The following is a 22,035-nucleotide window of genomic DNA, read 5'->3' as shown; positions in this document are numbered from 1 at the left end:
CTCCAAACGCTGACCGTTCTCTTTTTACTGTGGTCATTCATAATAAAATTCTCTTTGCCACCATCTGTGCCTCTCTATTACATTGGAATGAAAGAGAAAAGAAGTGTGGCGAATCTGTGGACGTGACACTCCTCCCATTTCAATTTGTCCCTGAGTGGGTTCTTTCCTGCTGCCCACTGCACAGCTAGTGAGAAAGCATGTCCGTGAACCAGGGTGGGTTTCCTGTGATGCAGAAGGCCTTGGCATGCCCACACACCTGCCTAGAGGAGACTGGACCCAAATGTCAGCCAGGCCTTAGGGGCCGATTGCAGAAGATGTGGGATGCCACATAGACGTGTGTCAGCTTCCAGCATCTGGGATGCGTCTTTGCCCAGTGCTCCTGGAGTCTGGGCATGGAATTAGCCTGCAGTTCAATTGTTTACCCAGCTGTTGCTGAACCCAGTGCCATGGTAGGGCAGGCGTTCGTTCTGCTTCATGGGGTGTTTGTTCTTTTGTCAAACAAGGCTGGCCAGCGCAGCTGTACATTATGCCTCTCTCTCTCTCGAGATCTCTCTCTCTCTCTCTCTCTCTCTCTCTCTGACACCACACACACACCTGAGTTTGCCCATTGGGCATTAGAACACAAGCATCTTTGATGTGGGGTGGCCTGCATTTAGACAGCATTGTCGTGGCCTAGTATTCATGCTAATAATGTAACTCTTGGAGGGAATGTAATGACTTAACCATAGTATCTTTGGAGGAACATAAGGACATTGAGTTCTGTCCAAGCCTTTGAGGACACTGTTAACTCCAACTTGACCAGGTTGAAGCAGAGCTTTTGATGGTCCAAGAGCACAGAGGCCGGAGGAGTCACTGGAATCAGGGGACGGATAAAGGAAGTGGGATGGGAACAGCATTTTGTCTAGAAAGTAGACTGGGGGCATGGTTCAGTCAATAAACAAAGATGTGAGCCTGAACCCACATAAAAAGAAAAAAAAAAGACATGGTGGTACACACCTGCATTCCCAACACTGAATATGAGAAACAGAAAGAAGAATCCATCCGTGGGGCTTAGCGGCCAGCGGCACTCACCCACCTGACAAATTCCAGGCCAATGATACCTCGTGTCTCAAAAAACAAGGTAGACAATGCTTGACAAAGATTATCCGAGGTGGTACTCTCACTTGCACACACATACTCACTCACTCACACACACACACACACACACAGTACTCTCATCTGCACACACATACACACACACACAGAACACACACTGTACTCTCATCTGCACACACATACTCACACACACACACACACACCAGTACCACCATCACCAAAAATGTTACTTCCAGCCTCTGAAACAATGCAGTTAAACATGGCGCCCGATGTGGCCGTGAGAGGAGCACACATGTGCCAAAGATGTGCAGCAGGTCCTCAGCGAAGCTCAAGAATGAGGGAATAACCGGGCTTAGTTGGCCTAACCGGCAAGCAGCTGCTCTGGGAGAAGAGCCCGGAAAGGTCAGGGCGGTTCTCCCAAGCGTTCGGGCAACATGGCAGCTGGGATGGGTATAAGAAAGGAGATAGACAGCAGGAGGCAGAATCCCTGCCTGAAAGATTCTTGGAGTCTGGTGGCGATAGCTGCAGCTCACTGCTAACCGGGAGATTTATGTGACAAGATTATCGATGGTATTAAGCACATTTAGAAGAGAGGATTAGACCTACTTCTGGGTCACTTCGATGCCACCAGGCCCTAGTCTGGCCAGTGTGTTAACAGATGGATTGCCGGCCGCTGGCTGCTGGCCGCATGGAGGTGAAGCTGAACATTTGCACAGTCGCAGGAAGGGGGCGGCTCCGAGGAGTTCAAGGCTAGGGGGTGACTATGTTTGAACCCAAGGAAAGGGTCTGACCTCCATCTCCACCAAGGCTATCTATTGCACCACTAACTTTGTCCTCCCCTGCTTCCCACCCCTTACCCCACCCCTGCCAGACTGCTCAAATTTTTGGGGGTTATTGAACTCACTCACTGAAGGGAGGGGCCCATATGTAAGTGGAAGCAAGGGGGGTACTTTGAAAGGCTTCAAGGGGTAACAGAACGAAGATGGTGCCAAGCCACCAACAATCGCAGTTCCTTCTCGGGAGCAGAAGTGGCTTTGCCATGGGAAAGAGTTTTAAATTAGACCAAGCAGAGCTCAAGTGGATATGCCACTGAGAGCCATGCTTCTCAGTGGTGACAATGGCTGCCATGTGACCCTATAAGCTTCTTCAACCTTTGGGCCAGCCAAGGGACAGAACAACGTGAGACATGACAGGGACAGCTGACCTTTCTAGGAACAACCCCCCCTCCCCGCCACCAACAACCCATGCTTGAGAATTGCTGGAGGAACTCTCAAACTGACTGTTATGTAGGACTCACACATGGACAGTGACCTCAGAAAATCCTCCATTTGTTTTCGGTTGTGCTAAACTAGACATAAAATGAAAGGATATAATTCAGCATATTTGGGAGACTAGGCCCCCATGACTGCTGTCTGGTTCCAAACGACCTTTATACACACACACACACACACACACACACACACACACACACACACACACACAAAAGGAAATTCCATACCCAGGGTGCAGATGTTCCTTCAGCCCTTACCTCATTTAAAATGTTGTCTCTGTCAAAAGCATAATGTGGTCTTGGAGGACAGCTCAGTGGGAAAAGTGGTTACCCTACGGGCATGCGGACTTAAGTTTGAACTTGAGAATTCATGGCGGAGCATCTGTCTCGACTACCCGTGAAAGAGACGGGGTACCCTGAGGCTACCTCACTAGCAAGCCTGGTCTAATTCGCCAGCCTCAGACCAATCAGAGGAAACCCAGTTATGAGAAACCCCACAGAGGTTGACTTCCAGCCTCTACGTAGACACATGCATTCATTACACACACACACACACACACACACATATACACACACACACACACACGATCACGGGGTGACTTCAGAAACTAGCCACTTAGCTAACGTGATGCCGGGAATAGTATCCTACGCTTGGGGTATCTGCTCTCTCGGTGCCTCTTCCCGATGGCCACAAGGGCATCTCTCTTCGTACGCATGGAACTACATTTAGCCGAGACTCCATTTTCATGCACCATAGGTACTGCGGTGTCTCGTTCCTCCCTGTGACCCCAGCCTCTAAAGCCGCTGAAGCAACAATGAGCCTCGGCCACAGCACTGGACGGAAGGGTACCAGGCCGCCACCTCTCACTGTGGGGGCTATACCTCCTTGTCTTTCTGTTGTCACACTTTTGGTTCCCTGCACCGGCGACGTAAAACTGAGACTGGAAAGAAAAGGCCTTTCGTGTCGCTCCTTTTAATTAGCCGCCCTGTTAAACTGCAGCGGCTTCTCACGGTGCTTCCCTCGCGGCGTGGGGAGCCGCTCAGTGATGCTCCTCACCCAAGCAGTCAGGATCGAGTCGCACGGTTTTCTCCCCCATTCTCTCTCAAAGGCCAATTTGCTGCTTTTTTTTTTTTTTTTTCCCCTAAGACATTTTCCTTTCTCTGCCCTGCCGTTGCAAAAGATTTGTGTATAGAACAATGCTGTGCTCACAAAGGTTAGTGTGTGGTGTGGGAGGCCCCCACTCATCCCTGGTGGAGAGAGAGTGGAAGGATCAATGACTGACTGTCCCTCACAGTCTGAAGAAAGCCCCCGTTCTCTTCCTCTCTTACAAGGGCGACAGAGGCCCCCACAAGCATGCAGACCTCTCCCTCCGCTCTCGCATCCCTGCCCCTACCCCGTCCACCCTCTGCTCCCCGGTGGGACCTGGAAAGATCAAAGGGACAGATGACAGCACTTGGTGCCCGTTTGTCACTCCATTGGAGGGAACCGGCAGCGGTGTTAACAGTCAGGCCTGGTCCCATGTTTCATGAATATTTTAGAATGTTTGCTGGCAGAATTCTAACTGCGCCGTGTCCTCGGCAGCGTACGTGTCACCCATATTCCCGAGTTTAATCGGAGCTCTGGGGGAAGGAAACATTCTCCATTAGATTCCTTTATTATCCTAAAACATGCCGGCTAAGCTGTTCCGTGTCTCGGGTCTAAAAGTCTGTGTGGTCCTCCTCGTCACTGCTCCTCTCTGGATCCTGACAACGTGGCAAGGAGAGTGGGATTGTTTTTATTGACTGATAATTTAGGGGCTCTGGATGGAACCGCCTGCAACACACCCCCACACACATACACACACACACACACACACACACACTCCTCCCCATTCTCATCCCCCAAGATTTTTTTTCTCCTCATTTGGCTTCTAGCTGTTTTTTTCTGGATAGTTTTTTCTAGAACGGCTCCTGTCCTGCCCTCTGAACCCCACCATGTCTGTCATACATAGCCTGAGATGGCCCACCCATCCTGTCAGTGTCGCAGCAACTTTTAACGATGTGGCCGCCATACCTAAGAGTGCTCTGACCCCCTGCGCTCAGGCCTGTGGTGCAGAATGTCTTCATCTTCCTGTCGCTGTTCCCACGCTGGCCAGGCACAAAGCTGAGTTGGTAAAGGTCCAGAGAGATCATTCTGTCTCCCCTCTTTGTAGAAGGGGACCCTGAAATAGACCTCGGTACCATCACAGCCTCTGCCAGTCCCTTCTGCTCCACCGGGGGTCTTGGGAGCATCCTCTGAGACATCCGGGCCTTAGAGGCACGTGCTACACCCGCAGGTCAGTCCGCTGTCCTGTGTGTGTGATTTCTCTCCACCCAGACATAGTGGTTCTCTTGGCTTCTGCACAGACTTCTGCCCAAAAGTCCCAATCCAGAGCGTGTCACACCTCTCAGCCTGTGATCCAAGGACTCCCAGGTCCCTTAGGGGTCCATCTCACAGGGACTCCCAGGTCCCTGAGGGTTCATCTCACAGGCAGACCCTCAGACATAACAGTGTGTATTGATTCTGGATCTCCTGGGCTGCGGCCAAGATTTGTATCTTTAAACAGCTCCCCCAGGACCTTTTATTCACTGAGGTTTGTATTCAGGGTTTGTCCGGGCCCCACTGGCAGACGGTCTGGAGGCCAGAGCATAGGCAGAGAAAGATAGCAATCAACAATCGCCCACAACACACACACACACACACTATGGAACACACATCACTCCCTACCCTCAACCCCAGGGAAACTGACTCACTCGGGATGCTCTGGTTATTGGAGGATGGAGGGTTATGCCTAGATACCTGGTACTTCAGGCACTGAGTCTCCAGCCTTATTGCAACCACCTACTTCCGTGGTCTATTGTAGCTGTTGATTTATGTGTCTGTCTCCTGGCTTTCATCTCCTGAGCATGTGTGTACTCCCAGACCCAGGGTACATCTTACTCATCCTTGTCTCCTCCTGGCCTTTGCTGGCTTTGGCACGTTGAAGATTAGTGGTAAATGTATGCTAAATTTAATGTAATCAAATTGCTAGATTGAGGCAGAAAGGCCCTGGTCGCCTTCGTTTCCCCTTCCCAGGCTCAGGCTGAGGCCAAGAGAAGTGAAAACGGCCCGGCCTACAGTCCACAGACCCTACACCTCCCCTGGTGAAAGAAATATTGATTCTGCTGTTTGTTTTGCAAGGAAGCTGTCCCCACAGGGACAGCCAGATCTGGTGCAAGTGAAACGGAAGCTCTGAAGAAGGCAGGGCTTGCAGCTGAGCTATTAATAGGGTTGTTCGAGGGCCGCGGGGCCAAGTAGAGTCTGCGTCTGTGGGATGCCCCTACAGTGGTAGCTTGGGGAGCCAGAGTTGCTCTGGGGCCCTGCCCTCCCTGACTGTCCCAGCTCAGTTCTGCTCCACTCCGTAAAATGTGGTAAGTTCAACAGGATGGCCTCAGTAGGGACTGAGATAAGCAGCCTTGGCCCCGGGACCCCAGATAAGAAGTTCCTGCCCACCTTTTGGCCATCACAGAAGGGTCAGTGGACAGAAGGCACCTTTGGGATCAGGAGGGGGCGGGGGCTGGGTAGCAAGCTTTTTCATTCTGCCTCGGAGGAAGTTCTGAGTTGAGCAAAGACGAGTCCTCTCAAACAGCTGTCGGATCATTGCACAGTGCAGACGGTAGCTCTTCTTTGCCAGTTATCCAGAACAGTTCTCTGAAGGGAACCCAGTTTAAGACTCGCCAATCTTTAAAGGGGGTGCCGGTGATATTGAAGTGAAGGACAAGAGAGGCTGCTGGGTAAGGCTGTCTATGCGGTACAGTTACCAGCTCTCAACATCCATTCCTGTCCCTACCATATTCTGACAGTGTTTGCAAAGGCACACACTGACATGGCAGGCGAACCCAGCCGGCTCTGCTGGAGGGAGGCCCCTATTTAAACCCCTTCCTTTAAAAGAACACAAACCAGAACCGAGACCAGTGGTTCTCAATCTTCCTGATGCTGTTCTCGTGTTGTGGTGACCCCAACCATAAAATTACTTCTTTGCGATTTCATAACTGTAATTTTGATACTGTCATAAATCGTAACAGAAATATCTGCTGTTGGGACTATCTGATGCGATCCCTGTTGGGATATCGTCCCACAGGTTGAGAACCACTGCTGTAGCGCGAACAGGAAATGCGGATAGCATCTGTGGCAGGCCTGTCTGGGAGAGTGGCCCTTACCCTTTTTTCTCTTCCGTCTTTCTGTTCCAATTTCCCTGCCCTGGTACTGAAGTTCAAATGCGATCCTCTGAACTCTGGACGGCCCTAGGTTAGCTTGGCCCTTCCCCCTGCTGTGCTTGCTCGGGCTCTGGCCCATGCATTGTGTGCATTCCACGCTCCACCTCCAGCTCTCCCCACATTGTTTTCTGTGGGTTTTGATCGGGGTGGGTTTTTTTATATCCACCCCCACGAAAGTATGTGAGTTACTATTCACATAGCGCAAGGCCTTAAAACTCAGGAAGCCTTCGGCGCAATAAATTCCATCCGCACTCCAGGCATGTTGCCCAGGCTCCGCATTCCTCTCCTGACCTATTAGAGGGTCTGAAGGTGGCCAAGCACCAAGCCTGAGCTGAGATTCCCACCCAGAGAGAGGCCAAACTGTCTTTCTCGGCCTGGACTTCGGGGGCAGCATCTGCTATTAGCCCTCCAGCAGCCCTGTGCCTTTCTAGGTCCTGATGTCTTCAATGGCCCATGCTCAGAGCCAGGCTAGCAGGGCACACCGTGAGCGAACAGCAAACAGAAGCATCCTTTATTCAGGGAAGGTGGAACCATGAGAGGACATTCGTTTATTTATTTAGACCCTACGTAAGTGTGTCTTTAGTGCCTCCTGTGTGCTAGGCACTGAGATCCGGAATGGAACTAAACCCCTCCCTGCCTTTGTATAGAGTTTCCTTTTTATTGATTTTTATTGAGCTCTACATTTTTCTCTGCTCCCCTCCCTGCCGTTCCCCTCCCCTTTAACCCTCTCCCAATTTACTCAGGAGATCTTGTCTTTTTCTACTTTTTACTTCCCATGTAGAGTAGATCTATGTAAGTCTCTCTTAGTGTCCTAGAGAACCTTCTCAAGGGTTGTGATTTGTGGGATGGTTTTCTTTGCTTTATGTTTAAAAACCACTTATGAGTGAGTACATATGATAATCGTCTTTCTGGGGTCTGGGTTACCTCACTCAAAATGATGTTTTCTAGCTCCATTCATTTGCCTGCAAAATTCAAGCTGTCATTATTTTTTTCCTCTGTGTAGTACTCCATTGTGTAAATGGACCACATTTTCATTATCCATTCTCCAGTCAAGGGCACTTAGGTTGTTTCCAAGTTCTGGCTATGACAAACAATGCTGCTATAAACATAGTTGAGCACATGTCCTTGTGGCACGATTGAGCATCCTTTGGATACATACCCATAAGTAGTATTAAAGACAGTTATTATCTTAAAAATAAAAAACCAATGTCAAGACTGCTTAAAAGGCCATAGGCTTTTGCAAAGAACGCAGTTCAGACCCTAGCAGTGACATCGAGTGGCTCACAACTACCTGTAACTCCAGTTCTGGAAGACCCAATGCCCTCTTCTGGACTCAGGGAGGCTCTTGCACTCAGAACAGAACATACACACATATACATATAATTTTTAAATAAAATAAATCTGAAAAAAATGATGAAAGATGACAGAAAGATGAAAACTTCACCGGGAAAAGAAGATAGAGATGCCAAGGTGAGAAGTCAGGTTGGGGTTTAACAAGTAGCAGAGTTATCCGGATATCTGGGTGTGTCAGCCCCTTCCTGGTGCTACGGCCTAATACCTTAGGTTGAGTCATTTGTAAACTGTATACATTTATTGCTCCCAGTCGAAGACATTAACACAGCTGGTTTCTGAGTGAAGCCCTCTCCTTCTGATATGGTGCCTCTTGGGTATCTAAACCTGGCAATAGAACCTTGATGCTCCACACTCCTGACCTCCGAGCATCTCACTTCCAAATGCCGTCACCTTAGGGTAGGTTTTTCTATTAATTTTTTTTTTAGATTTATTTTAGTCATATGAGGTCTGTGCACCACATGCATGCTTGGTGCCTGAGGAAGTGGTGAGCCTCCATGTGGGTGCTGGGAGTTGAACTCAGGTAGGTTTTTAAAGGGGAAACATTCCGACCACAGCGCCAGTAAGAACACTATAGGCTATACCAGGCTGGCTGCTGCAAGATGCAAGGATGGAGCTGGTAATCAACTCCTGGGTTTTGTATCCTGCCCCTCCTTCATCCCAGCTTTCCCTAGGATCCACACTCTGCTTTCTGGGCCCCGGCATGGGGTTTAATAGCACCTGCCTTACTTCTTCTCCCACATGGCATGACTCTTAACGACTCAGCTTTTCCTCTCGAAGATTTCACACTTCATCCAGGATATTGCTTCTGGCTTGCTTTTCCTACCCCTCCTGCATGGATGCAGATGTCCTCCCGGTTCACAACTTGTTCTGGGAGTTTGGCTCTTGACCCAGAAGATATCTGTCTGTCCATCTGTCTATCTCTGTTACTCTCTGTCTCTGTGAATGTACATGCGTGCACACATGCACACTCATGTGTACATATCCATGCTTGTGCAGATCAGAGGTCAACCTTTTGTATGTCATTCCTTGGGTATCATGCTTTATGAAGGGCAGGGTCTCTCACTGGCCTGAAGCTTACCAAGTAGTATGCTGGCTGGCAGTGAGCCCCAGGGATGTGCCCCTCTACCCCCCAAGCACTAGGGTTAAAAAGCATGGGCCCACCACACCTGGCTTATTTCTTACATCAGCTCAGACACTTTATAAACTAAACTATCTTCCCTCCCACACCCAAAAGCCTCTGTTGTGAGTTTTTTACCATTTGGTATTAAAGGTTTTAAGGTCTGACTCCTCTGTGCCATTGTTCTTCTCAAAGCAAGAACTATGACTGTCTTGGCCTTTGTGTTCATGGTGGAGTCACCCAAAACTGACAGGGTAGAAGCAGCTGAGGACACGTAACACCCTCCAAAGAACTGGAGGTTACTTCAGACTTCTGATGGAAGGGAATTTCCAGGAGTCCTTGGCTGGACAAAGAACATTCCAGTCCTCAGAGTGCCTCAGATGGACGATTCTGGACTGGTCAGTGGTTCCCAATCTCGATTCAAATATGCAGAAAATCAGTCATAGCCCCGAGGTTTTCTCAACCAACCCAGCATGATTGGGAGTTATTCAGACACTGGGAGACTCCCATTAGGTTTCTTCCAATCTTTTCCTTCTGGAAGACTGACACATCACATCATGTTCTTCATTGACTGGTGGTGTGGATTGTTCCCGCTGCCTGAAGCCCATATCCCCAACATGCTGGTGACCCTGGGTCCCCTGGAAGTGCAGAGTTTGGAGTAGTATCTATTTCCTGTGAGGTGGTATATCCCACTACTAGCAATGGTGAGAGGAAGAGGTGATAGGTGAGCCCTAGACCCCTTAAGGGACGTGAAGCCAGGACCAGGGTGGTCCAAGGAGTCTTCTGTCTGCATCAACACACAAAACTCAGACTCTGAAACACAATTGCAAAGGGCTCCATAGGCTGTATTTTCTACTAGCTTAGAAATACTGAATTCTAGGAAAGGATGCTTGGTTCAAATATAAGGAAGAGAAGAACCAGGTCGCACCTGAGACATACACTTAGGTACTTAACTGCCCACAAGCTTTCCTTTCGGGGTCCACCCAGCCCTCACTTTAGAAGTCTCTGACTGTGGGGAGCCCTGGCCTAGCACAAGACTCCAATGCCTTCATCAACTGTGGGCTCAGTGCCTCGGTTTCCCTGACTGGAAAGAACCACCCTCTCCACCTTCCCTCACAAGGTAGTCGTGAGACTGAAATGAAAGGCTATGGACAGCAGCCCTTGGAGAAGCCTGTTGGCGAATGCGTCAGACAGAGGTACTGGCAAGGGCTGAGCTTCCCCACCAGGCACCCCACCCTGTGACTTACTAGACTGGCCTGCCCTGAAGTGGGTGGAGCTTAGGAGTAGGCTCCTTGCAGTGTGTGGCAGTTTCACCGGACAACACTCAGCTGTCAGTGGTGGGGGCATCTCCTTCCGGAACTGATTGCCATTTTCCCGAAAACAAGGCTAGCAGTCGACTTCCTGCCCTGAACCCAAGACCAGAGACATTTCACTCCGCCTGGATGGTTGGTATTCCAAGCTCTCCGGAGTTCACAGCAGCCAGCACCCTGCCAGACTATGCCAATGCCTTCCCTTTTGTCTCTGTAAACATGTCAGAATTGCCTTCCGTCCCTCCATCCTCTGCCTGCCTCTCCTGCCATGTTCAGGCCTCCCCGAGTCCCGCCTCCAGGAGTGCAGTTTCTCCTGCTGCACTCCGGGAGGAATTGCTGGAACAGAAAATGCAGGAAATTAATGTCCCAGCCTCGAGGTTCCACACAGCATTAGACAGAATTAAAGTAGAATAATGAGTCGGTACACAGAGATTGCTGTTGTTCTTTGACTTTCCTTTCAAAATTCATGTAGTGAACGCTGCCGCCATTCCGCACTGTCTTGGGCTGGGAGCCTTGCTAGCATCCTGAATGAATTTACATACCAAATGGGTTTTAATTTCATATTTTCGCTTAAGGTCAGGACATTTATTTATTATCATTATTTATTACTAAAGCACGGGTGGTTTTAATTATGTTAGTGTCCCTCCCACAAAGCAGGATTGCCGCTAGCTAGAGAACGTTTTCTGTTTCCGCTCACATAAATAATATAGTTTTTAATTTCATGAAGATTTAGTATTCATCTGCTTTGTAAATTAAAGTCATCGTTTTCCACAACAGAGATGGAGTGTTTGGTGTGTCCTGGTGGACTCTCTTTGTCCACCTCCTCTGGCCATCACTTTCCGTAGCTTTGGTTTGCTGACGAACACCTAGAAAAAAAAGCAGGCCAATGTCACCCAACGCGGGTGTTGATTCGGATACACTCAAGTCATTTAGAAGCTCTAAGTTCTTACATCATGGAACTCCCCTCTACTGTGGCATCTCCATTCCTTTCCCACTCCACCTCCCCGTTTCATCTCTGTTGGGAAAGCCGTCATAACAGTGAGTGGTGAGCTCTTGGATCATGCCAAGGTCATGCCCAAACCATATGGTGACTCCCTGACCATCGGTCGCCTTCCTTGCCTACACGTGACTTTCCTGGGGTAGCTTCATCCCAGAAGCAACAGTGAGATGTCTGCATACTTGACGATGTTTGTCGTGAGGACATCGTTTCATGCCACTGAGTTTATGTCTGCTGCCAGCATAGCCTCTGGAACATTCAGGCTGTTTGTGGTTGCCATGGAGAAGCGAAGCTGATTGGTGGGTTGAACTGTGCTATATGGATAATAAAATGCCCTCCCGCACTAGCCAGGCAGGGGGCCTGTTGCAGGGTACCAGGGCACTCCCTGGGCTTTGGGACACATTCAGGAAGCTGTTCCTTAGGGCTAATATCAGATTAAAACCATATTATATTTAAATGGCACCAACTTTGCTCTACAGAGGTTTCCTTGGGTCCTCCTCCAGCCTCCAGTTACCAATCAACCCCAAGAGACTCAGTCTCCAAGCAGAGGTCCCATTTCCAGGTAGCTGTGTCCCAAGGGAGAGGATGAGGCCTGAAACATCAGCAGGCTTGTGTCAGAGAGGAGCAGACAGAGTTGCCGGCAGCCTCCTGGGAACCCATCAAGGGCCGTACCACACTGTCCTTTAACACACCAGAGCTTACATATAAACAGAACACAGGCTCCTCACACTGAGTCATCCCTCTGCATCTCAGAGATGAGCTAGATGTCTTAGCAGATGCTTTAAGGGAAGCACACCGCCATAGGGCATCTCCTTCTGAGTGAAGGAGGCGAGAAGGGTCCACAGGGGGCAAAGTGTCTCCCACACACAGCAGCGAGACTTGTCTTAGCAGCCAGCGCCCCAGAAGGGCAAATAGAAAGAGGAAATTGCAAGGAGCACACTTCACTCCTTTTTCTGCTTTCCTGCCTTCTTTCCTTGGCACTGGCATAAGAGGCACTCGTGGACTGGATCAGCCGTCTAGGAGCCTGGGGACACAGGAAGTCTCTCGACTGTCTTTAGAAACAAGCAGAGCTAAGGGCAAAGTCTCTTCCCGCTGAAGCAGGAAGTGAAATACCTTTGAGAGCTGGACCGCTCTCTGCGTTGTTCAGGGATTCTGCTTTAGGGAGATGGGACCTTTGTGATGCCCAGATGCAGATTTAAAGGAGTCAGGAAATGCTTGTAAAAAAGATGCAATCACGCATCTGTTGGCCATCTTCCCTGTAGATCTGACGAGGGGGTTGTTGTCACCACTCTCAAGTAGGAACTATTTTTGTCACTCTGCCAAGCTCCTCAAGGACCCTGCAATCCTACCATGAAGATAGACAAGACACAGCAAAGGTCAGGGAGCAGGATAAAGCCACCTAGAGCTAATGCTGACAGCTCTGGCAAACATCACCGCTATCCTGATGGAGGCTGGGAAGGCAAAGACTAAGAGGGAGTCAGAGGTGCACTAGGACAGGAGGGTGGCTGGAAAGAAGCCCACCAAGTGAGCAGGAGAAGAGGGTACCCCCTCACCTCATGAGAGAGGCTGAGACTACATAAGGGAATAAGGGGGAAAGGACTGGGGATCAAAATTCCTGGAGAAATTTAGGCCTAACCCAACAAGGAAGCCCCCATTGAGGAAAGCCAAGGATCAAGAGCCACAGCCCTGAAACTTCTCCAGGTCAGGTCTCAAACTCACTGTGATCCAGTACCCACTTCTAAAACGAGTATCTACCAAGTCCAAACCAGCCCTGACCAGAAATATAAATACAAATACAAATATGGACATATAAATGGAGGCACACCCCTCCCCAGTAGGTTCTCTTCCGCAGACTGGAGTCTTCTTCCTGCTCCCTTCCATCAGTCTGCCCTACAGTGCAGGGCTTTGTCTCCTCTCTGCGACAGTTCTTCCCTCCAGGTGGCAAGCAATGAGGCTGGGCCCCTCCGAAGGACAGGGATCTGGAAAGAGCATCAGAGGCAATGATTAGCGCCAGCTTGTGCAGCGAGGCTGTAAATATGAGAGGCGGTGATGGTGGTGAGCCTTTGTTGAATCTTTACGACCTGCCAGGTGTGAGTAAGTACCTTGCACATGTCTGCGTCAAATCCTGTGGGCCAGGTTGCTCTCATCGCTATTTTAAGATGAAAAACTGAGCGTTAGGGAAGTTTGGTTTTTAGGCTTTTTTTAAAACCCAGATCATTTGCAAAGTAAATGCCCTTGCAAGAATTTGAACTCAAGTCTAGCCTGTTCTGAGACAGAGTCAAATCCTGGCCAAAAGCAAAAGTACGAGTGTCATTTTAGCGTAAGAGCACGGACACACTAACACATGCCATGCACAGGCATGGATAGCCCTTGCTTGCTTGTTCTCACATCCCAGGATGTACAGTACCTCTGCAGCCAGAAATGCTATGTGGGAACCATCACCACCACACGGTCACAGAAAAAGCTCTGTCTCTCACTGAGGTCAAAATAGAACAGGGCCTACAGCAGGGATGACTCTCGGGTCTCCCATGCGAAAACCAGCTTACAAATTCATGCGAGGCATTTGTTTTGGTATTTTAGACAGGTCCCATCATGTAATCCAGGCTGGTTTTGCTCTCGTGATCCTCCTGCCTCAGCCTCCTACTTGCTAAGCTAGTAATAGACTTGCGCTCTCACACCCATATTAACTGGGGCTTCTCACCGTTCTGAGCGCCTGGGCTGCCCTCCTTCCAGTAAGAGTATGGGGAGCCTGGTTGATCAAAATGACTAATCTTGGACTTGAGCTCACGAATTACAAACTGCCATTTTTGTGTCTGATGGATCATAGGACAGGAAGAAGGAGAGGGAGCATGGGCGTGGAGAAGCCAAATGTGGCATGGCACCCGTCAGGAGCTGCCACCATTCACCCAGCTTGCTTAGCATTAGGGTCCTGAGAAACTTTGGCTCTTATCCCAGACGTTCTTTCCAGGAGTGCTCATTCCTGGAGCAGGTGGAGGCGAGAGAAGTGGGCAACACTGGTTCCCATTTCAAAGATCGGTGAAGCTAACAGCAAGGACTCTAGCCTGGCCCTCTAGCACAGGCTCGGGGCCACGGGTACACCCTCCTTTGCCTTTGTCTTTCAGTGTATTCTTGGCCACCTTTCATTTCCTATTAAGTGAAAAAAATAAAATGGACTTCACAAGGAGCTGTAAAAAAATGTCAAGGAGCTCTTCAAATGAGGCAGCCAGGGCCTTTCTCATCAGCACTAGCAAGAAGACAAGGCTTGGGAGGAAGTGTCTGCTCCTTTAGCCACCCCGTCAATTATCCTTGACTCCTAAAGCAACAAAATACCTTTTAGGTGTATATAAATATATATGTGTGTCTGTGCATATGTGTGTATGTATGTGTATATATACATATATATAATATTTCATATATGTTTAAAATAACAAGTATAACATTTACACATCATATTGTAAATAGTCATTATATTTAACAGTCACCGTTGATTTTACATTATGACAAATAATTAGGATCGCTTATATACTTGACTCCATATGCATGTACATGGACACGATGTGCTTTGGAAAAGCAAATGACTTCTAAGTATGAGTACTAAAACTCCGCTCAGTTGTAGGCCTGTTTTTTACCACTGGCATTCTCCATCCTGGGCTAGGGAGTGTCTGTCTTCCCGGCTGTCCTCTCAAAATGAAAGAAACAGAAGCCTAGCCTTTGTACCTGGTGCTCCTAGGTTCCGTGTCCCTCCTCTTTCCTTCCTTCCATGTGGCAGCTGCCTAGCACAGCTCTGCATTCAGCCTCATTCCGTGGCCTTCCTTCTGGGTCACCCAAAGGTGCCATTCCCCCTTAAGGTCTGCAGGCGTGTTCCGTTTCAGGCAAGGCAGCACACTCCCCCGAAGGGTGTCTCCTGTTTTAAGTGGGGGTTAGGGGAGAGCTGAAGGTGGCATTTGTTCTCACGTCTTAGCTGGAATGCAGCCCGAGCTGGAAGGTCGATGACACTGGGATAATTGGAGGTAAGAGCTGTGAGGCCATTAAGATAAATTTTTGACATAAAAATGTAGGCTGGTTCATAAAAGGTTGCAATGACAATAGGTTATAGTGACAACTTTTCAACAGTTGTGTAAGCCTCCAGATGGAGTGGAATTCAGCGTGATGAATTATGGGCCATCGGGATAACATAGCGTCCTTTTATAGGCATGGATGTGGGGAGGAGACAAGGTTATTTGGACTGGCCCTTATTAACTAACATCATTGGGAAAGCATGGCGTGGAGAGAGAGCGAGAGCTTTAGAGGCTTAGGGACTCCGCTCCTGGAGCTAAAATGCCTTGATCTTCCAACCTGAGCTAATGGTTCAGTTCTCTGCTCTAATGAGCATCTTTGTCAGCCAAATTTCAAGGCTGAGCCTCCATGCCCTGCTGGCACGCTCCAGGGCCTTCTAACCAAGGTGGTACAGTTCCACCTCCATGCCTGGCTACTGTACAGTTTTGTCCCTGGAATTAAATAGCCTTTCTCGACCCCCAGTTAAGGCACAGGGGACCTTTCTTAAATAGTGTTCTCTGGATAGGAGATGTGTGCCCAGAAAGAAGGACACTTGTAGGAGGATGGAGAGGGACCTGGCTCCCTTGAAATACACCCACGGTCAGTCAGGTCAACTGGTAGAAAGCACCAGTGCCCCCAACCGCTTCTACTAAGAATGGTAATGACTCTCTGGTGGCCCTCACTGTCTACCCGCAGCAGATCCAAAGTATCTGTAAGCACTTCTCATCGCCTTGTTGCAACCCACAATACTAATGTAGATACTGTTTCACAGCTGAGAACATTGAACCCTAGAGAACTTAACCTACAGTAAGTAAACATGCAAAGTGTTGAAGAGTTCAGACAGGCAGCTGTGCAAGCCCCTGACCACTCATTGAGCTATAGTGACCCGTGAACACTTCACACACACACACACACACACACACACACACACACACACATGAAAGGTAGTACCATGAGACCAAAAACATATGTGAATGCCTAGGACTGTTGAAGGGTTCAGCAAATGGGGATACAAGATTTGTTCAACTGATAAAGTTCATTTGAAATGGGTTTTGGATAGGCGGGAAGTGTCTTTGATAGCCGAATGTCTGCGTTCAGTGACTGTGGAGGGTGTGTGGGTTTATATGAGTGACTTGCTAATGATAGTTAGACGAAATCATTTATGCAGCTCTAAGAGAGGAAAGTCGTGCCCAGGGATAGCATATGTATGTATGTATGTATGTATGCATGTATATGTGTATACATATATGTGTATATGTGTATGTATGCATACACATATGTGTGTATTATATGTATGTGTGTATATGTGTGTATGGATGGATATGTGTGTGTATATATATATATGTGTGTGTGTATATGTACATGTGTGTATATGTATATATATTCCAGCTCCCAATCTCTGTTTGCCACAGGAAAGCATACACATTTTGGGGTTAATATGCCATGTTTGTGATGTTGAGGGACTCTCAGTTCCCTGCCTAAGATGACAGCAGACTCATTAGGAACCACTCTGGGCCCCAGGGTGGGACTTGAGGATCCAGCCAGAGTCTGAGAGAGCTGACCCACTTTCCCCGCTTCCTGTGGTTCTGGAACAAGAACAGATGAGACCATGTGGGGATACTCTGAACTCTAAACAGGCTGTAGAAAGCATGAATGTTCTGGACCCACTAAACCCTCTCGGTAGTCAGTGTCTCATGCCGATCCACCACACTGGCGGGTTTGGTCTAACCTGGGGGACCAGGGATGCTTTCCTGTGGAATCATGCCTCTTGTGCTTCAAAACCTCCGAAGTCTAGGATGTGTATGGGGCTCAGTAAATAGCTTCAGCTTCCATGTAAGGCACTGCATGAAGCTCCCGAGACCCTGTAGCCACAGGAGGGTAAATGACTAGCAGGGAGGGGAATGAATCCAGTGGCCATGCAACCTCCTAGAAGAAAAGATTAAATTAAGGGGCTATAGCAAGGAACCCCAAATGTGTTCCAGGGGCCCCCACAGGCTTGCCAGTCTGTTCCCTATGCCTCCACAATTGAAGGCCACCAAAGCTAAGGGCCTCTTTGTCCTGACAGACTAGGGGACAGCTGTGCACCCAGTCAGTGAGACATGACATCGTCCCCGAGTCTCAAGGATCTCCTGTGTCATCCCCCTCCCCCCAGCCTCAGGGCCTGTGCACAGCAGGCATGCGCTGTCTTTATCCTTGAGCTTTTCTTAGTAACAGCAATGGCTGTGGCTGCTCATGGCCTGAAGACCGTCTGTCCTGGACAGCTGAAGACTCTGCCTGAGTCAGCAAGTCCACCCAACCTCCCAGGCCCCTCCTCCTGCTGTCCTGGATCCCACGTGAGGTCAGTGGAATGCCTTTAAGAAGCCACCAGTGCTAAAAACAAGAGATAGCTCCAGACAGCTATCCTAAGTGAAAATGTTTATGTAGACACTGGCTTCTTTCCTCCCAGGGGTCTGGTTTCTGAAGGGTATGAGGCTGGGTCTCGTGGGGTTCCCAGGGCTCAGCTTGGGACAGAGGATGGGGCAGTCGGTTGATTCAGAATGGCTGGTATTTGAGAGCTACCTTCCCAGCCTGGAACAGCTTGGGCTTGCCAGTGATTCTGCAGTGGCTGAAACCCTCTGATTTCCAAGGAGAGGCTTTGCGGCTTCTGCCAAGTTGGAATTAAGTTGCTGAGTGTGGAGACAGCTGCCCCATGCCTGACCTGAGGGTAGGGAATCGGGACTCAGGTAAGGTCACAGATGAAGGCAGAGCCTCCCCACAAGGTGGTGACTGACTCCCTCCCTCAAGGCTTAAACAAAGGATTGATAAACTCAGCCCATGGTCACAGAAAGCTGGCCACGGTTCCCAGGACCCTAGAACCATGGGTAGACCCAGCTACAGCCATTTCTATGGCTAATGAGGCCAGGAAATGCGCCAGAGGTGAGGCCTCTGCCATTATCCCCTCAGGATTGGCCAGACCCTTCCCCTCACCAGCCACCAAGGAGCTTTCTGGGCTATATATTGAGAGCTGGGACAGAGAGTGTTTGTCCAATAACAATCAAGGTTATGGACCATGAAGGACAGCCTAGCTCAGGACTATTGAGTTCTCAGAGACCTCCGGTTGGCTTTGAGTTCTCCATCTAGGGACAAGAATATTGGACCCTAGAACTGCAAGAGCCCTGGGGTCTTCTGCCCAGCTTTGCTTTGCAGGTGGGCTCTGAGCCCGGACCTCTTGGAAGGCACTGGGCATTTAGAACAAGAACTCTAAAGAGCTGATGTTCTTTAAAGGGGGATGGAGGAGCCAGGCCAGGGAGACTCTCCCCTCTGGTGCTGGCACCCACGGAAGCCACAAACTGAGTCACAAATCGACTCATCCCCTTCTAGGCCAGGCATCCTTGTGCCCATCCCTGTCTTGTTATGATGCAGATGCACACACTGTCCAGGAAGAAAAGGTGTGCACATCTGGCTTACGACAGAGCTTCTGGGGTCTCCCTGGCCACCTAAATTGTTCCTGTCCTCCCTCCAAGAGGACTGTGCCCAGAGGCATCCAGGGGACTTAGAATGAGGTAGCTGTTGAGCCATAGAGTCTGTTTCATCTGCTCAGGCCTGGGCATGTGAAGGATAGTCGTAATGTGGCCTGGTCCTCAGTACCCAAGGCCAGCATAGCCCCAGAGGAGACTCCATCGCTATCCAGCATGAAGTGCCTGTACCAAGGATGCCTGGACAGCTAGAAGATAATTCCTGCTCTCCAGACGAAGGCAGGTGCTGCTGGTAACAGGGCTTGCTGATAAGTGGTCCCACTGGGACACGAGTGTCACCGGAGAAAAGAATTGATGTGATAAAAGTGGCAGATTTACGGGAGACAGCATCCCTTCCAGGCATCAGCAGGAGCCCTGGAGGTGGACACTGGGACCTGTTCCTTCTGGTTCTGACACTGAATGTACCCTGAGGTCTCAAGCCCTGGAGCACTGATGTCCATCCACCAAATAGAAAGCCAAAGTCACTTTGGGGCATTTGGCTCGTGTGTGTGTGTGTGTGTGTGTGTGTGTGTGTGTGTGTGTGTGTGTGTGTGTGAGCAAGAAGCAGAAATGGGAACGCACAAGAGAGGCTAGAACTATGTATAACTTCTACTCTAGCCCTCTGAGAGCCCAGGGAACACAACTCTTCTCTTCCAAGCAGCCTTCCTTCTACTGCATGACTGTCATGGCTCACTCATGCCCTCCGTCCTCACTCACGCGGCATTCATTGCCTAGTGAGCAAATGTCCTCTCACCAATGGCAGGACAAAGGCCAGACCCCTTTGATGGAGCTATGAGAAGACCTGTGGGTCCTGGAGTGAGGCCTGACTTGGCCTCTCAGAGTGCCACTCTGTAAGACCCTGGATTAAGTCCCCACGCACGTGGACAGGAGCATAACTCTGCTCCCCATTGGGTGACTTCTACTCTAGGCTTGTTCTCATTGCTATAGGCAGTCCCCAGAGGAACCAGGCCAGACCTCCACAAAACGGGGAGGGGCCCTGGATCCCTACCGGGCACTGCTCCGTGAGGGACAAGACAAAAGAAACTTGTTCCTTCCTCCTTTAGTTTTTCTGTTGAGGTAAGGAATAGATTTGGCCCTGTTTGCAGAACATGTAAATCCTTACTGATTAAACTGCCCATGAAAATTGACATACATCCTAGCCTCTGGGCCTGAAGAAAGAGGATTATAATGGAAGCGGGAGTTCTATCTTCTGTCTGTTCGGTACTGTAGCATTGCAGAACCTTCCCCGTCTTCAGCGAACTGCAAATCTTTCAGAAAAGAAAAAATTGAGCATATGGGAGTGACAGCCAACTTCTGAACGGGCGGGGGAGAGGGAGGGAATGGCTGATTCTAAACTATTCTTCTCCGTGTGTTAGGTCTGTATAGTTGCGCATATTCGTGACAACGTGAGCGCACAGGGTGTGTGATGTAGAGTCAGAGTGGCAATCCCTGTGCCGTTCCTTAGGTACAGTTGCTTTGTTGGGAAACAAGGTCTCTTGCAAGCGTCTGAAGCTTGCCAGGGTAAGCTAAGCTGCCCAGCCATCAAGCCCCAGGGACCCACCAGCGTCCAACTCCCCAGCACTAAGGTGACAAGCCTTTGCCCAATGCTCATACTTTTGTATGAGTTCTGGGGGTCGAACTGGAGACCTTGTGCTTGTAAAGCGATTTCTCTATAGATTGACCTGTCTCCCCGACCATTCCCTCTTTTTTTTTTTCAATTGCTGGAGATTGAACCCAAAACATCTGCTAAGCAGCCACTGAGATACATTCCCAGGCCCCAATAGTTCTTAGTCACAAAGGTACTGCCAACAGAGCTGTCCTTCCTACCCAGAATGGAACCCTTCACAGAGCAATGTTGAGGGAGGCTGAGAGTCCTTCCCCTGGCAGCTCTGATGGAGGTGAAGGGGCCTCTTGATGTCATATTGAAAAGTTCCTGGTGTGGCTGTGAGTGCCCTTCCTGTGACCCCTCCTTCACTGACAGCCCCCTGCCTTCACTGACAGCTGATTCTCAATTGCCTACAGCAAGGAGATCCGAGACCCGGTTTGAGGCTCTGCTTGCAAGCGTCTTGAGGGAGAGGCCCAAAATTCAGTCTTCATCCTGACCAATTTAACAATTAAAGGTTCGCTTTATGAAATTCCTTTTCTTATAAAACGCAATTAGCAGTCTTAACCTCCGGAGGGAAAAATCCTTCACAGCTTGGTGTGAGATGGTTTTTATCAGAGTAGTTCTTCTAAAGCTAAGCTGAAATGAGAGCAGAGACGAAGGGAGAGTCACTTTTAGGGGTACGGACGGGTAGAAAGCAGGCAACTTACGGGCATGTCAGCCAAGAAAGAAGTCTGTCACCTGCTGACCCCAAAGGCCAGCACTGTCATAGTATCTTAGAAGCCCCCCAAAGTCCTTAGGGCATGTCTCAATCCCTTGTAATTGCTATAACAAAATTCCACAAACTAGGTGGTTCCCAAACAGCATAAATGTCCAAAATCAAGATGCCAATAGGTTTAGTGTCTGTGAGGGCCGCTTCCTGGTTCTTGGACATTGGTGGCTTCCTGTGTCCTCAGCAGAAGTGGTGGCCTTTGGGCTTTTGGGCTCCTTGTAAGGACACTACTCTGATTATGAAGTCGTCACTCTTGTGACCTATTTACCTCCCAAACACCCCATTTCCCAATTCCTTCACACTGGGGATCTTTTTTTCTGGCGCAGGGACTTTGAAGATGCCCTAACATTCAAATCACAGCAGAGCCAGGCCCCTCTCCAAATATGGAGTCCATGACTCAGAGAGGGCCAGCAAACTGCCCAGAGGACACAGGAAGTCGAGATGGGCCAATCATCTGGAAGAAAATCACTCTGACCCCACACAGGAATCTCTCCTCTGTCTCTTCTTTATGAGGCGCCAAAAGGAATGGGGGTAGGGGAGGCGTGGGCTTGAGCAACTCCTGAGAAGTACAAGAGATCATACAATCTGTTCCAACATTTCAATCTTTAGCCAAATGGAAAGGGCATTTTAATTGACTATCTTTAATCTAATCTCATTCTGTCTCCGTCATCAGTATCTCATTCTTTTTTTTTTTTTTTTTTTTTTTTTTTTTTT

At 49.2% G+C, this 22,035-nt stretch overlaps 1 protein-coding gene across 4 annotated transcripts in view; it reads left to right on the top strand.

Annotated features, from left to right (window-relative positions):
* Positions 1-22,035, top strand: part of Klhl29 (kelch like family member 29) — a 302,875-nt gene that overhangs the window by 189,147 nt on the left and 91,693 nt on the right. Inside the window, exon 1 of one of the 4 annotated variants that reach the window (XM_050141982.1) lies at positions 17,717-17,790. The exons of the other annotated variants lie outside the window; for them this stretch is intronic. The gene's annotated coding sequence lies outside the window, so the exon portion shown is untranslated. Of the gene's footprint in view, positions 1-17,716; positions 17,791-22,035 lie in introns of those variants that run through there. 4 annotated transcript variants of the gene reach the window in all.

Source organism: Alexandromys fortis, unplaced genomic scaffold, assembly GCF_014885135.2.
Source record: "Alexandromys fortis isolate MF-2015 unplaced genomic scaffold, M_Fortis_MF-2015_v1.1 scaffold_30, whole genome shotgun sequence".
In the NCBI taxonomy this organism is placed as follows: domain Eukaryota; kingdom Metazoa; phylum Chordata; class Mammalia; order Rodentia; family Cricetidae; genus Alexandromys; species Alexandromys fortis.
The sequence above is the reverse complement of the archived record's forward strand: the minus strand, read 5'-3'. Positions and strand labels throughout refer to the sequence as shown.